Raw genomic sequence first — 18,472 nt, 5'->3', positions numbered from 1 at the left:
GAGAGTCAGGTATTGGTAATTATGTGGGCTTTCCAACTTTAAAGCCTAGCCCCAGTGACACACCTCCTCCAGTAAGACCGCACACGTCCTAATCCTCCCCAGATAGTCCCATCAATTGGGAACTAAGGATTCTAATATATGAGCATGTAGAGGCCACTTTTATTCAAACTCAATAGCCATCCTCCAGAATATTCTTTCCAGGCACTGTACTCTACGTTTAAGAGATAATCAGGTCCCATGTACATGAGAACATAAACTATGTGTTCTTGTGTTCAGATTCTTTCACTTGAGGTGATGTCCTCCAGGTTCATTTATATTGCTATGAACAACAAGATTTTGTCATTTGTCATGGTGGATCCTCCACTGTACATACATCTTCAAAAAAAACAATTCATCAGTTAATGGACATTCAAATTGATTTCATAACTATTGGGGAAAGCATCAATACATGTGGAAGTAAAGTTATTCCTTCAACACACTGATATCCTTTCCTTTAAATATATGATCAGAGGTGGGAATGGTACATATAAGTATTTTTGGAAACACTTCACCTCTCCTAATGTGAGACTCCCTCAGTAATGCTAAGAGAACCAAGGGATACAAAATGTCTTTGGGTTCCTGTCAATAGCTATCGCACTAATGTTGCTCTCTTGAGAGACAGAATATTGCCCTTGAATGTTTGGTTTTATGATAAAAGCAGTCTTAATATTTGAGTGAACACAGAACATGATGTAATTTCATTTAAATAATATTTTCAAAACCAAAGATTCACTAAAAAGTCTATGGTAAAAGTGATAGAAATTTAAGAAAAAATCTATCCATGAAGAATATGCTGCCAGTGTTGGAAAAGTGAAACAATTTGAATACAGTGTTAGAAATTAAAATGGAGCTTAAATATTAACTTTGAATATAGAAGAAAAACCGACTGTTCAATGCTGTTCTTCAGTTTTTACTCATTTTGCAAAGTAACCAAATCCAAATGTGAATAGTCTAAAATTGCTTATGCTAAATAGCACGGACCCTGCTTTCCTGCCTCATCAGTAGCAAAGCTTGGTAATTATTGCTGTCAGTGGATGTTCTGCTGTTTCGATGCACGCACTGAACCCTGATGCTGTTGGCTGTGCCGGAAGCTTTAATGGGATACGATGAGCAATCCCACATTCCCAAAGCAGATGCTCCTTGCTCTGCATGTTCCAACTGTTCCAAGAAAGTGCCACCTAACATAGAGTCCACAAGGAGATCATGCCCTTATATATTTTATTAATGTATGTGGGTGTCTTTTGTTATATACTTTTTCTTAAGGCTATTAAAGCAGCCACTAAAAAATTATAATAAATTTGACATTGTCCTTCCAAGGAAGCCAAATCTGATTGCAATGCTTCCGATGACAAAAATTAATTTTGCACGATGTCTCTTCTTACTTCTCCACTCCTTTCTCCATCTCCATTCTCTCTTTCTCTCTTGCCAGCTCACCTTCCTTTCCCTCACTTTTTCAAACAAATACTCCCAATCCTAATCACACATACAGAACACATATTCATACACTTACACATGGGTGTGTGCATACACATGTGCATGAGTGTGTACACGTACACACACACACACACACACACACACACACACACACACACACCACCCTGGTAAAATAGAACTGTATAAATAGTTCAGTTTCAGATTAAGTCGGTTCTTCCTTTTCCTCTTTACTTCCACAGATATTCATTGTCTTTTTTTTCTTCATTTTTTTGGGTGTTTGCAACTATCGTGTATCATTTCATTGCATAATTATAAATATCCTTTAAAATTTAAAGACGCCATGCAAAAAACCTTAGGGCAAGGTATGTCCCGTCAATTAAAATTGTCTCTCAAGTAGTGGGACCATCAGAAAAACCTGAGTATATGTTACCATTTATTCTCCAAGAATTCAAATGTCTTTTTCTCCCGTTGGTAGGGGGTTGCCACACATAGAAAACACTGTTTTGTTTGTTTTGTTGTTGTTGTGTTGTTTTTCAGCACAGCAATGCAGACAGTAAAGTCCTATAGGAAATATACGGCAGCCCAATGAAATAAATCTCATTGATTCTGATCGACATCAAACGCCTGCCCCTTTCTATTCTCACTGGAATTAGTAATATGTGATAGTTGATGTTTTGCAAGTTTATTAGAAGAATTTAGTCATTATCCTTCTGAAGATGCCAAATGATATTAACCATTAAAATGGAAAGTCACCATTCTAGATGCCAATACTTCTTGAGTCAATTGCTTCATAAAAATCCTGCTATAGGAATTCTAGCGGTGATTCTCAGTTGATGTGTTCTCATGATGGAACTCTATAACAGGACAGAGATGTATATTATGAAATGTTGTCGTGCGTTAGTTTCAATGAAGTGACATGAATGAGAGGCAGAAATGGTACCAGCCAGTTCTTTCACTGGTGCCCATCAGTTCTCCCCTTTGGCTTCCCAATTGCTATAAAATACGTACACTCTGAGTTAGCAAAATGGGGAAACATGGGAACATTAGAGTCACTGACAGTCCACCCAACTTTCTACTGTATAAAAAATAAATGTTCACGTACCACATCCCTACTAGACCAAAACCAACCAACCAAAGAACAACAACAACAACAACAACAACAACAACAACAACAACGACAAAAAGGTAGTGTTCCACACTATTCTTCCCAAAGTCCAAAGGATCCAGTTATTGGCTTATGCTACCATAGAAGCAACCTCTAAAGTGGAATATGTCTTTTCTTATTTAAAAGTTTAATTTTTGTTTACATAGTAAAACTGGCAAGCTTATGGTTGAGAAACATGACAAACTGCGGGACAAAGTACTAGCGGTGTGATGACGATATGACAGATCCATGTGTCATTCTTGTCTGAAGGGTATATCCTGAGGATATGATGGAGGGGCATCAAACAGAGCAACAGTCCATACAGTAAATGGCATGCACTGATCATTGTCGCAAAAGACAGTGCACAAGCTAAATGCAATATGCACCATGTGGTTAGAGTCTAAACCAAAATAACATAAAATAATAGAGATAAAACTATTATAAAACAATGCAATTGAACACTTTTTACTAAGTTTCTCGGACTAGAAAATTGCATCAAAGTAATGCTAACTCTCCTCATTTGGAACTATCAATATTTCAGGGAAAAGCATACTAGCATCTTTAAGAGTAAAAGAGCACAACACTCACACTTTTTTCTCAACTGAGAAAGCAAATACTCATACATCATGCATACACAAACACACATGTATATGGACAATCATTCATGCATACACATATACATGCACGCAGACATATGTACATTCATATGTATACATGGTAGGTAATGGGTGATTGATGGAGACAGAAACAACATATAATAGCAAAAATGATAGCAAAATATTAATAATGGAGAATTTTAGAAATGGCCTCTAGAAATTTTTCATATTATTCTAAATTTTCTATAACTTTAGAATGTTAAATTGTTTAAAAACTAGTTATACTGGTTACATATAAAGTTGTTTTATGAATCATTGGAAATTCTGTGGGATCCCTAGTTTTTCTTATGACTCTCTTTTATTCTGAATGAGAATAAGATCATATTACAACTTTTGCCTTAGCTAGTTTTTACTTTTCTGTTCATTTCTATTTATTCTTGAATGCCCAACAATTTTCTTGTACCATGTATAATAGGTCATTTACTACAAAGGGATTTTATATCGAACACTGTCCCATGGTAACTATATACAGAGTAATAGTAGGCAGTAACTAGAATTTGGAAGACATCTTTTGAGGGAGGCTGAAATAAAATCATTAACAAACTGACATTTACACCCACGTCTTCTGTTGTCACTGTCTCAGAGTGCTGGATAAACCAAGCTTCCGATAACTGGCTCAGGATTAACCCTTACTTCACATAGTTATGACAAAGTACCAGATGCCAATAAATCAATAAAGAAAAAAGATATCTTGACTCAGAGATGGTCTCAGGCCACCATTGACTGCCTTCGTGATTTTGGCTCTTATGTAGAGTAGTAGAACGCCATAGCAGGGGGTATAGGATCTAGCAAAGCTGCTGGAAACCATGAAGAAGAACAAGGGGCCAGAGCCTGAGTAAGAATAGCCCCTTGGAGGACATTCCACCAATGACCGAACTTCCTGCTCTTAGGCTACTCTTTCTCAAAGTTTGACCACCTTCCAACAGCAACGTCAGCTGGGAACCAAACCTTAACACCCGCGACACTGAAGAGCACCTAAAATTCAAATCGTAACAGCCAGGCGTACACAGATAACCAAGAACGCAGGGAGGACAGTGTTCCTGTATGTCAGTATATCTAAATTAAGGCTGTCCATCATTCTGATTTTATAATAATAAAATATATATTCACATGACAGTCAAATGTATTCAGTGTACAATAATTGACAGACTTTGCAGAATAGTAGATTAGTGATCATGAATAGTGTAGAATGTTCAGTGTTTCCTGTATGTGGCTGATACCCAACAGTGGTAAAATGACTCACTTTGTACTGTGAAGGGAAAGTACTTCAGCTTCCTCATCGTTTCTCCCCAAATTATTCCTCATACCACAGTAACTGCAGATGGATGAACCTCTAGACAAGCAAATACCATAAGAATAATGATGCCACTGAAAATGTTTACTGTTCTGCATGTAAAAGTCTTTGCTCTAAGATGCTAAAATTCTGAATAGTGTATTTTTTATAGTTATTTGATCAGAGGGAAATACTGTTATCCTAAATATTAACATTAAGCTTGAGTTATAACCTACCAAGAAACTATTCATAATAGAGATGATTTATTATTTCTCTTAAGTAAGTAAAGTACCAGTAGCTTGCTGGGCATGGTGGCAACATTGGGAGGCAGAGGCATGGTAGACCTCTGTGAATTCAAGGCCAGCCTAGTTCACATATCAAGTCCCATTGTGGTGTCCTGGTTCACAGATATACGATGTCATGAAGAGATCAAAAATTTAAAGGATATCCTGAGTTCAAACCCAGCTACTCCTGTCACAGGCTGTATGATCTTTGCACAATACATTAACCACTCTAATTTTTCTTCCCTGAGAAATGAGCATATTGTGTATGTCATAGACATACTAGGAGGCTCAACTGAGTAAGTACCCATAAAACTTTTAAAACAATTTGGGATTTAATTAGAATTAAGTGTGTTTGCTATTTTTTCTATTCCTAGGCATGTAAATAACTATATGGAAATACTGCATTAGTTTGAAATCTCTAAACTAGGGCCATCAAATTGGAAAATATAAATCAAAAGACCTCATGTCATTAATCTCCTTACCCATTTACCTGACTTTCACAGGACCTAAATTGTCTTTTGTGTATTCATGTAATTAGGTATAATAAATGCTAAAAAGGATTGTAACTTGTTGCTTGGCTTATATCCCACATCCATTCGCAGTCCCTCTCTCACGTCTACACTTGGTCTTCTGTTTCTCAATATAAAATAAAAGAGAATTGGAATGAAGTGGTGCTTCACCAGCCTGCCTTCCCTTGCCAGGGGAGCAAGACAAATGAAGGGCTTGTTGTTCATCTCAAGACAGCCTCCACACAGCCTGAAGCAGCGCTGTCAGCACCGCCCTGCGATGCCAGGGAAATGCTGGGAGTGCCACTGTGCTGGAGCCAATTTACTGCCTGTGCTTTTGCAGAAGCTACTCAAAGTTTCTGGCAGTTTCTGTACTTCCTCCCAAGACTTGTGAGGGTGCATCAGATGTGTGGTCTCCCATTTCCCGCTCTTGCTTTTGCCTTTCCTGACTGGGAAATTGGGTTAGCCTCTCCATTCCCACATGCCCCAGAAAAGCTACACTGGCTGTAAAGGAATAATTGTTATTAGAAACTTACATAGTCTGTGGGAAACATCCGACAAATAAATATTTCAAACTGTGAAAATTAATAATTCTTCAAGTATGCAAATTCACAGCTTCCTCCTTCAGAAGCACTAAGCCCACTATTGTTAGTGTAGAAACAAACAGAAAAGAATAAAATTTAAAACGCCAGTAAAAGACCCTAAAGTTAAATCCTGTGAGAGCAGGGTTGTGAAGCAATGTGTGATATAAGCCTGGTCTGGTAGCTAATTTTGTATGTCATCTTGGCACCTGTGTGGGCCCCTGGTGTCTATCCAACACTAGACTAGAGGTTGCTATGAAGGTATTTTTTTTAGAATTGACTAATGTGTACTGACTATACACTTTATCACATGTTACCCTTCACATGTGGGTAAGCACTGTCCAGCACTTTAAAAGCCTTAATGTTAAAGACTGATTCTCTATAAAGGAATTCTGCCTTAAGACTGCAAGAGTCCTGCCAGAGTTTCCAGATGTGTGGAAACTGTTCCGTAGGCATCAGACTCAAGAGTATAGTGGTGATGGTCACTTGCATATTCAATATGCTGGTCTGTCTCACATATTTTATATTTGTTGTTTCTTTCACACGTATCAACTAATTCCTAAAGTCAATTCCCCCCTACCACACACACACGCATGTATTCATGAACGCATGCACATACACAAACACATTGTTCCTACTTCTCTAAAGAAAGTTCATTATGTTATATAACACAAACATGGTTAAGTATATTGGGTACTGGTTTACTAACATCCCCTCATCCCTGGTCAAAGTGATGCCCAGAGGCAGTTTAGCACTAAAAATCCCCCAGTAGGTATGCCCAAACTTTTGACATGGGAATGACGACACAGTTTTTTTTTTAATCTTCTAAGATTACACTGGAGAACTGTGTCATGGAGTTTTTTAAGAGTACACAAAAATCCCATAATGTTTAAAGTCATTTCATGATTCTGTAAAGGGCCACAGTTGTGGCTGTGTTGCACATGTGTCTAGAGAGTAGAAAGCCAAGCACCCCGAGTCCCAGCATGTTGCAAGGAAAAGCAGACTATCCTTTTCTAGCTCTAGAATGAGCCTCGAGAGCCCTCAGACAAGAATGGAGACACTTGTGATTAGAAGCTATTTGATGCCCACAAAATGGTGGGTCCAGGTGGTGTCAGTCAAGTGTGTCACTTCCTCACAGTCCATACCTGGACCTGATTGTCTGCTGGCAGCTTATAACTATTTTCAAGCAAAACAAAAACGAAAAAGAAAAAGAAAAACTGATTTATCAGTGCATTGAATTTCATGCTTTGTAGTCCCAGGCCCTGTGTTCTTTATCTCTATGCCTGCACTTTCTCTGAACTTGAGTGCTTGCTAAGTCCAGTAGACTAGAACTCTGCATAAGTAATCTGGACTCCTCAATGATGAGCCTGTAACAGTTTTTAATTGCTGACATTACCCATTTATGCAAACATGCAAACAGTGAGATATTTGTCAGTTCACTTTCCAACCTTCTTTACCCTGCCATTGTTATTAGAGGCAACACTATTTCTTTCAGAAAATAGAGTCCTTTTCCTGATTACTAACCTACTGGTACATGGCCCAAAAAATGGCCAGATGGTATTTCTAACCAGATTTGCTGAAATCATTGCTTTGTTCCTGACACAAGGAACCCCACTCGTCTACCCCCCCCTACAAAAATTCTTGCTTTCATGTTTGGATTCTACTCCATTAGATTAAAAAATTGAAGAAATATGAATGAAAAGAGCAAGTTACAACAAAAGCCATTGAATAGGAGCAAATATCTTTCTTTTACACTGTGGGTCCTAGTCCATATATTCCAACTATCAAAAACATAGAATGAATATGATAGTTTTGACATTGTGTGTGTGTGTGTGTGTGTGTGTGTGTGTGTGTGTGTACACTTGCATGCACACGTGGGCACGTGTGTATGACAAAATACTAATCATATAGTGCCATAGTCAGACAGATGCCTTAAGTGAGTCCTCAATAGTTTGTTAGTTCTTTTATCAGGTTGAAGACTTAAGGTCTATGGCCTAGATTTATAATGTGAGTTCAGTGGATCCTACAGTCACGAGGCTCTCATAAATCTTTTTTTACTATAAATCAGATCTCCAGGTCTAAGAGAGTATTCTGTACAATTCAATGACAATGAAACTAACTTTCTGTATAAATAGTGATGATAATTGAAATGGTGTGGTCAACAAGGAAAAATATCGGAATGTATTATTGCCTTTCCTTCTGGCTTCTGAGTAGAAATATTGATCTGGTATTACTGGGAGACTGACTATTATTTTTGAGTGACTAGGTCATACTTTCAGAATAGAGGGCACAAATATCATAGACTTAATATCACTGGGTGGCTAATTTCCCATAAAGGGTTGTAATACATGGGAACGGCAAAAATATGAATGTCATAGACATAGCAAATGTCTGTGCTGTGGCCTTCTGACATAGCTGTGTCTGTCACTGTGTGTGCTCTGAACACTTGCTTGGGATCAGTTTCTGGTTCATGACCTCCTTGTACAATGCATTGGTGCTGCACACACCCTGTCTTCTGGTTTAGTCAGTTGAAGTACTCAGGATGCAAGAGTAATTGTCATCTCAAAGTCACTTGTAAGTCAATTACTTTATAGTCTTAGTTTATTCTATTTAGTCTTAAGTTTTCAATTTTGATTAGCATTTATTAATTGCACAAGCTAATGATGACATTTCAAAGGTGCACATAATGTTGCTTGATTATTTATGTTCATTCCCCTATTACAATGTCCTGATCCACTTTCCAGTTTCCCCTCTTTTATCTCCAAGTCTTCTTTCTACTTTCATGATTATCTCTGATGTATGAAATGTGGAACTTCATGGTCACCTGCCTATTCCATGTTGGGGCTTGATTTGGTTTGAGCTTGAACAGGTCATAATTGCTGAGTATTGTCATAATTGCTGTGACGTTCCTTGCTGTGTCTGGAAGGTATTGTAGTAATCCAATGCCTCTGTGTTTTAAACTCTGTCTTCCCTTCTGCAATAATCCTTGAGTTTTAGAAAAGTAAACTGAGATACAGATGTCTTGTTCATGGTTGAGTATTCTGTGATCTTTCATTCTCAATATTATGGCCAATTGTGAGTCTCTGTATTAGTCAACATCTCCAGAAAAAACAGAAGCTTTTCTGATGAGGGTTGAGAAATGCATTAATCTAAATAATTTAAATTTGATATCATGTCTATTTTGCAGAATAATACCAGTTATGGCCTATGACTTGTATAATCACAAGTTCTTGGCCTGACAATAATATCAAGTATGGATCTTGTAGAGCAGGACTAAAATCTAATCAGAAAATAATTGGTTACTCCCAAGATGTCCCTGATATTATTGTTCTGGTGGGAAAAATCTAATACAAACAGCATTGATCCACATTACTTTGAACTAGATGCAATGATTACATAGGTTTTCTCCTTAAACAAAAGTCTTGGTTCCAAAATTAAATTTTCTAGTGCTCCTTTTCTTGTCAAACTGTACATTTTGCATTCCCTTTTGCCCTCAATGCTCTTTTTAATTATAGTCCTGTGTAAGAGTGACTACTAGTGATCATGCAACAGAGTCAATATTAGTCTGTCTTGAAATCTCCTCAGCCAAGGAAATGAATTTCATATTTTTCAATTTAGCCTCAGGCACATTCTTAGGACAAGCACAAAGGACAGCTACATTCTTTGTTCCTTTGCCAAAATATTCCAGGAAATATTTGTATTCCAGTTGCTAATATTGTTCCTCTCTGAAGGCTTGAACTGGGCCTCTGTGATTTACATTACTTCCAGAACTATTGTCTTCAAAGTGTCTATTAGAATAGTTCATTAAAACTCACTTATATTATTAAACCATTGCCCTAGTCCAAAAACAAAGAAACAAACAAAAACAGCCAACCAATCAAACAAACAAATATGGTCTGTCCTATCACAAAACTAGCCCACTCCCTGGAACCAAATTCTGCCTTAGTTTCTTCCTATTGCCATGATACGACACCATGACAAAGACAACTTATAAAAGGAGAAGATTTGGGGGCTTACAGTTTTAGATGATTAAGAGTTTCTGACCATCATGATGAAGAACATAGAAATAGGCAGGCAAGTCTAACACAGAAGTAATAGCTGAGGCTTACATCTTGATACACAAGCATGAAGCAAAGAGAGAAAACTGGTAATGGTGTGGACTTCTGAAATCTTGAAGCCTGCCCTTCTGTAACAATTCCATTTTTCTGAATCCTTACCAACCAGGGACCAAACATTCAAATATATGAGCCTATGGAAACTATTCTCATTTGAACCAGCACATATAAATTCTATTTATTTTTAGCAGACTAAAAAGATTCTATTTTTCAACAGTTCCTTGACTTAAATAGAGCTAATCAGATTTGATTCTAATGAATAAAAGTCACACCAATTCCAGGTATATGAATTCTTGTTGGCTAGTTTTCCATCACTGTGGCAAAATTTCTGAGATGAATAACTTAAAAAGAAAGTAAAATGTGTTTTGGTTCATAGTTTCTGAATTTTCAAAAGGTGACAACTTTACCCCATCATACTGGGTCTGGAGCAAATAGTGAAGTGCAGAATCTTCTTACTTTAAGGTGGCCAGAAAACAGAGAGACATAAGAGGCCAGAACCCTCATGTCTTTTTAAGAATGCCTCCCATCAGGCCTCACATGGTTCCACTATATTCCAATTAATGTCTTTTGTTGACAATAAGGCCTTCAATAGAAAACTTTGGAGAGACATTTAAAATTCAAACAATAGAAACATTATGTCACATGAGTTGTTTTCCCCTCCCCCACCTTTCCTTGTTAGCTAGTACTAACCATGTCTGTCTATCAAGCTGTCTTTACCTCTACATCTTGAACAATGTCTTATGCATAAATACTCTGTGTTCATCCATTTATATTTGGGGAATGTTTGCTTAAGAGGTTAACATGTAAAAGCAAGACCTATTTTTAAGTATCTCTGTATCTTTTTGAGTATCTTATTAGATGAACTCTCTTGCCTAATTATTTATTTGAGAAACCTTAATTGAAACTATGATACTTGTTTTCCAGAACATTATTAAATGATTATTTGTGACTTTTACATTTAAATTATAGTTTTATTGAGTACAGTTCATATATATTTTATGTGCATAAACAAATAAAAATATAATTTTGTATATACTTTCATCCCCTGAGAATGTTGCAAGCAATACTAAGCTGGATTTTTTGAAGGGAGGTTAGATGTATTGTCACTATAGAGGAGTCTAAAGAGTCTGAATAGTTATGTTTTATAGGTATATTGGTATATTTCATTTATAAACAAAGTCTGCATTCTAAAGTCAGGTAAAAATTCTATCATATATTTGGTTTTTATCATGCCATCCACCATGCTGCTTCAAACTATAGATTTAATTCTGTTTTTGACTTTCAAGGAAGACTATAGTTATATTTGTAAAGTGGACAGAAATTTAAGACCAACGCAAATATTTTACATGCTAAACTCCAGAATCTGCCATTACAGGAAGACGTCTCTCCTGTGATAACAAACTTAGTGCATGGCACAGTTTGCATATCAACCATGTTAATCCAAGTCTCCACAAGCTAAGTACAGAACTCAGAGAGATTAGAACTAAGAATTGAATATGACAATGAAATCTGTATATGACAGCTGTGAGCAGTCTCTGAAAGTTGAGTGTTCCCCACACCTAACAGCCAGAAGGAAAAATCCTTATACCTGGAATAACAAAAACAGAATTTTGTCAACAGTAAGAATAATATGAAAGTAATTATTCCCAGATGAATGAGCCAATGGTCAACCCCTTTATTTCAGCCCTTTGAAACTTATATCAGAGGACCCAGTTGAGTTGCCCCAGATTTCCAGCCTTCATAGTCTATTGAGTGATAAATAAATGTTGATTTAAGCTAATAAAAGGTGTGTAAATTTTTAGACAATGAAATGAGTACATTTTGTGCTAGATATGATAGCACCAACTTGTAATCCCAGCACATGGGTAGTTGAAGCAAATGGATCAGGAATTGGGTTATTCACAGTAAATTTGAGGAGAGCCTTGCCTTCATGAGGTTAAGCCAGAAAGAGAGAAAGAGTGGAGAGGGAAGACAGGAAGAAAAGGAGAGAGGGAAGGACTCATGAGGGAGAGGAAAGGAGAGGAGAAAGAGCTTTTTAAGTATTTCTCCATTTCCTTTACTCACAGACTCACATTTCTTCATTTAATCATGGACATTTATCAGTCTGTCCCTACATACCTTAGGACATTTTCAAAATGACCAGCCTCCCTTGTTATTGGTGTTCCCAACCAGAGTGCTTCATTTCTATTACTTTCTTCATTAGTAGCTTACAATGGCTTCTACATTGGGTATCTCCTTCAGTTGTCATCATATAGCTTCTGTATCCCTTAATTTCCACTCTGAACTTGAAAATGGCTTATGCTTTTTAAGACAATGCACTACATTTGCATGTGGTGACTTGAAATATTTTTTTCTAGCAAATGTTTCTCAGCTGTTCCCTCTCTCCATTCCTTTCTTTTCATCTGTAGTATTCCTTCATAGCACTCACACTTTATATGATTTATATCATCCTTAAGTGACAATTGTGCACCTTTGCCCAGCAATTTGGGAGTGATCTGTGTAAGAAAAGAGACCAGAGCTCCAGAGTGACAGAAATATCCCCTGGTACACTGTGAGATTTCTTCCAGTTAAAGGTTATGCATGTCAGTGAATTGATTTTCTTTTTCTACTTCCTAGCAAATGTGGATTGTCAAACAACACAAACATTTCTTCTTCACTCTGCAGCTTTTCTGAAAATAACGAAATAGGTTTCTTTCCAGCATCAGCATCTCCAAACAGAACAGAAGCCCACATCTCCTGTATTCCTGCTGTAGATAAGGCATTATTTATATTTCCCCATGGACTCTACCTTCTCCCTTTAAAGCTGCTGCTGCTTGATATATATATATATATATATATATATATATATATATATATATATATATATATATATAGAGAGAGAGAGAGAGAGAGAGAGAGAGAGAGAGAGTTTGTGTTTGACCTAGAGCTAAGTGTAGTGTGAATGGAAAGGGTTTAACCAGGTGGGATTTCTTCCCTTCCTGTTTTGGGTTTCTTTAAATAGGAGATAAAGTAGATATTTTTTTTTGTAAAAAGCATCGATCTATCTTATAACCCTACATCCACTCCCCTACACATACATTCAGGTAATATCATAAAAGAGAAAGAATGCAGAAGCCAGAGAGTGGGGAGGATTGCTTTGATGTACAATCCTGTGGGTATGATGTGGCTCTTGCACAGATGAGCTCAGTGAAACTATGCTTGCCTGCACAAGACCAAGCCAGTTAAAATTTCACTCAACAGTGGGGAAATGGAAACTGAAGAGACCACCTCCAGTAGACAGTCATGACCCAAGTTGAGCCAGAGGGACACCCAACCATCTTCAAAATTTTTAACCCAGAATTCTTCTTGCTTAAAGGAAATGCAGGGACAAAAATGTAGCAGAGATTGAAAGACCATCTAGTGACTGACCGAACTTGGGATCCATCCCATGTGGGCACACCAAATCCTGACACTATTAACAAGACCATATTGTGTGTGCAGAGAGAACTTGGCATGGGTGTCATCTGAGAGGCTCTACCAGCAAATGACTGAAAAAAATGCAAATATTTTCCACCAACTATTGAATTGAGGTCAGGGACCAGTATGGAAGAATTAAAGGAAGGACTGAAGGAGCTGAATGGGATTGTAACTCCACAGGAAGAACAAAAATATCAACAAACCAAATCCCACCAGAGCTCCCAGAGACTAAGTAAAAAACCAAGACCCATACATTGGGCTAGTTCATGGTCCTGAGCATATGTGTAACAGAGGACTGCCTTGCATGGCTTCAGTGAGAGAGGATCTGCTTAATCTTGTGGAAACTTGATACCCCAGGGAAAAAGTATGCTGGTGGGAGTGAGGTCAGGTTGGGTAGGCAGGTGGGGGACCACCCTCTCAGAGGTGGGGGAATGGGGTGAAATGTCAAGGAGGAAGGACAGAGAAGCAGGAGCAACTTCTGGAACATAGATAAATAAAATAATTTAATAATCTCCTCTCCTTCCTCCTCCTCCTCCTCTGTCTTCTTTTTCTTTTTCTTCTTCTTCTTCTTCTTCTTCTTCTTCTTCTTCTTCTTCTTCTTCTTCTTCTTCTTCTTCTTCTTTTTCTTCTTTTTCTTCTTCTCTTCCTCCTCTTCCTCTTCCTCTTCCTCTTCCTCTTCCTCTTCCTCTTCCTCCTCCTCCTCCTCCTCCTCCTCCTCCTCCTCCTCCTCCTCCTCTTCTTCTTCTTCTTCTTCTTCTTCTTCTTCTTCTTCTTCTTCTTCTTCTTCTTCTTCTTCTTCTTCTTCTTCTTCTTCTTCTTCTTCTTCTTCTTTTAGCATCAAGACAGGATCTCCTCCTGAAGCCCCTTCCCTACCTCAAGAGTTATTGGCAATTAATTGGTGATAGAGTAAATAGTGCCACTGAGGGGAAGGCACTTGTATGTAAGTCACCCATGCCCCAGGATTACATATCCTTGAATGTTAAATTTCTGAAATACTAGCAGTACAGAGGCACTATGATTGCATTTGTTCTTACTGAAATTGCAGACTCTGAAGGATGATTTTATCCAGTAATTGCCAATCCATTCAAATACCTTTATGGTTTTCTGCTTAAAGGGAAATGTGCCAATGGAAAGGATTGATGAAAACAATGAAACAAAGTTGATTGTCAAATATGTCATTTAGCTAGAAGAATAACCCTTGCCAAACTTCCCCGAAATAGAGTTTCTTTAAAAACCAGTTAAAAGCTCTGTTTTTTTAACTGTTCACTAAGATCTCTTGGAGGTTTCAGAGAAAAGGAAGATGTTTGTGCCTTCCCCAAGTGCTCACCTTGGTCTACTCACCAAAAGCATGGAAGCCATGTGAAAAGTTGTGACTTCCATAGTGACTTCCATTTGTACCTTACAATGTGGAGAATAGAGTTTCAATGTTACATAGGTTGTCCGGATTCAGACTGAGATAGTCAATAAAATAAAATAGTTCTTTGTAGAACTGTCTTAAAAGTCTTTTTTATTTTCTTTCATCTTTTTACCTATTGTCAAATGATGTTCATTTTTCAATTGGTTTTATTTTATTTGAAAAATCAGCAATAACCTCATTCTCCAGGAGCAACAGAATTTATCGAACAGTTCCTTGGGCTACTCCAGTGTGTTCCATCAGTCTTGGAAGCAGTATTTGCCAAGTCACATCCGCTATTATGTATATTCATGATTTTTATACCATGAGTATAACGCAATGAATCCCATTAAGTCAAGAGAGTAAGAATTAAAGGGCGGAGATGATTTACTTGCAGCCTGAGGTAAGCTTGGGAGATGGCAACAAAGGATCAGCCCAAGGATAGACCCACAGTTCAGTGGCAGCTAGCTGAGCCCTGGACTTTAGAAAGCCATCCATTTGGGATTATTCAAGAACAAAAATCAAAAAATCCCAGAAGGCACCAACTAAAGCCTAAATACAAAGTCCAGAATGTTCTACAGTAAGTTCACTCTTTATACAATAAACAAAATATTTATGCATTTATTGGCATTACTTCTGCCAGAAAGCTTTTAGAAGTAACAACTGAAAGATCACAATACAAACCTTAAATGCTTCCCAATAAGTATTTCACTGAATAAATACTTTTGCTCAAGACTTGAGGCTAAACCATATATTAGGAGAAGAAGCATGCTCAGGGGCTGCAAAGAGGGTACACAGTGCACTAAGCACCAATTAGGTATGGAGCCCTCAGTGGTGCACCAGACACAGCAGAGGTCAGCCTCGCACAAGGAAAAACTCGCTGGGAATTTCTTCTCAATCAAGTCAACAAAAAACATAGATTTACCCTTAAAAAATTCCTTAGAAACTTTCTTCCATGTAATATCATTGACAGATTGCATAAAGTCTTTTTTTTGTTTTTAAAATTCTTTCATGTGCTTTAGAAACTTTTACTTCATGTAGTGTTATTGACAGAGTATATAAAGCCTTCTGTGTTTTTACGTCCTTTCATGTGCCTTTGTTTTTCCATACAGACTGCAAGTTCGTGGAGCACACTTCATCTCTCACAACTGCTGTGTAGACCATAGATATGTATGAGCTCAATATAGCACTACATTTGTTTTAGAAATGCAATATACTTATCTACAACTTGAGGCTTTATTCACAGAATATAAGATAGGAGGTCCATACAATTTTCTTTTACTTGAATGAGATTTCAGTAAAAGTGTTAGTTTTCTTGTTGTCATGGTGAAATATAATATATAATTAGTATAATATAATGAAATATCTGACAAAAACATTTTGAAGAAGGAAGGTTCGGTTTGTTTTTCTAGTTGGTGGGAAAATCAAGGTGTCAAGAGTATGCATGAAGCATCTGGCCACATTGCACCTACTGGAGGCAAGAAGCAGAGTGCTGGGTTCATCTCCCTTTCTTCATTTCACTTTTCCCAAGACTCTAATGCATGAGAGAGTGTCACCCATGTTCAAAAAACATGAACATGGATTGAAAAAAATTGTTTTATATATTTAGGAATATACACACATATCATATATATATATTACAACAAAGGGAAAACAGCCATGAATTTAAATGACTTCAAGGGCTACATGGAAGGGTTTAAAGGGAAGAAAGTAAAGAGGGAAAATTTTGCAACCACATTTTCCTGTAGTCCAAATTATCTCATGATAATTCCTGATGATTTCTCTCTGCCATTTTTCTGTTTATTATTAACCTGTTCCCAGTGTTCAGTAGGCACTCACCATTGCCTGTGCTTGGCCGTGTTGAGAACTAGACAAGTAAACAGAATACAGCCACTACAGATGCCACCCTCATGGGACTGACATTATGCAGAAGAATCATAGCTATCAACAGTAGAGAAAGCAGGGTACTACAAGAGCAACAAAGTCATCAAGTCTCATAGAAAGTTGTCAGGGAATGTTATAGAACATGAATACAAACTTTAAATTAGAGAGAGGGAGAGAGAGAGAGGAGAAGAAGAAGAAGAAGAAGAAGAAGAAGAAGAAGAAGAAGAAGAAGAAGAAGAAGAAGAAGAAGAAGAAGAGGAGGAGGAGGAGGAGGAGGAGGAGGAGGAGGAGGAGGAGGAGGAGGAGGAGGAGGAGGAGGAAGAAGAAGAAGAAGAAGAAGAAGAAGAAGAAGAAGAAGAAGAAGAAGAAGAAGAAGAAGAAGAAGAAGAAGAATTAGAAAAAGAAGAAAAAGGAGAAGATAAAATATGCATGGGACATGGATGCAAGGAAAAATGAAACTCCAAAGGTCAGCAAACCTAGAGAGGTGGTTAAGAGGTAGTTCTTTTAATTCAATGCCATATGTATGGAGCATTATTGGAGTTGGGGCCAGGCCAACACACATCAAATTCCCGAATCCAGATCAGGGCACATAGTGTTTGTCTTAAAGTCAGCCATAGACTAGGATCCAAGTTGAGGCATGACAGTTCAGTCTTTCAGAAAGATTGCTGTAGTCCCCTCTTAGAGAAGTAAAAAACTGAGGCAGAGAAATGAGCAAACAGGCATGTTAGAAATACAAGCCCAGGCTCACAGTGTCTACAGTTATGTTCTTAAGCTTGAAACAGATACTCAAGCTGAGGAGTTTACTGTCCATACACAATGATTGGGAACAAAGCTAAGCTACCCTGGAACTCATTTGGATTACTCCAGTCCAGTGAGCATTTCTCCTTTCCAGGACTTTAGAAACACTCCATAAGCTGTCCCTGTTTGTCATGTGAGCAATATCTGCTTTAATTCTAGTTATCTGTTTATGCTGTTACATTTAGCTAATTCCACACTAGTAAAACATGATGATACAATGATTGGTATATTAGTTGAGTATTTTTCATCTGCGTTTTGATGTTGGCCATTTCCTGTCTGAAGCCAGTTCTGATGAAACCAGCAAACATAGGTCATCTTTCCTCTAAGTTCATTAGGAATTGTACAAACTTCCACTAGTATCATGCTCCATTGCAATTGTCTGAGTCTCTAATATATTATTTATACAGCCTTATGGAATAATATCTTCAATTTTTCCTGTATCCCATACTCAATAATACGGTAGAGACACACCATAGTGATTTCCTATTTACTTTGGCAACAATTCTGTCATTACTACTACACTCCAGAAAGAAGACTTTTCTTGTGCCAGGGAAGGGGTAGGATACTAGAGACTCTGTGCTTCTATTAAATGTTCATATTAGTTTAAATACGAACTAATATTCGTATAAAATATTATGACAGGAAATGATACTAACGACTCAATGAGTCAAGCCCTTTGCAATGCCCTTCACGTCCTATATAGGCATTGCCAATCAGAAACTGAAGCTGAAACACAATGATTCATTCAAAGTAACTCTGACACCCAAACCTTTCTGAAGTCTTCATCTACATAACCGTACGTGTTATTTTCTCTCTCAGCCACTCCCCCTCTCTACCATAGTAGAGCAGAAGCCTGGAAAATCAGGGTTTGAGGGTCTATAAAAACCCACAAATGAAAATCCCCTGGAG

The sequence above is a fragment of the Rattus norvegicus genome, chromosome 5 (genome assembly GCF_036323735.1).
Source record: "Rattus norvegicus strain BN/NHsdMcwi chromosome 5, GRCr8, whole genome shotgun sequence".
Classification (NCBI taxonomy): domain Eukaryota; kingdom Metazoa; phylum Chordata; class Mammalia; order Rodentia; family Muridae; genus Rattus; species Rattus norvegicus.
The sequence above is the reverse complement of the archived record's forward strand: the minus strand, read 5'-3'. Positions refer to the sequence as shown.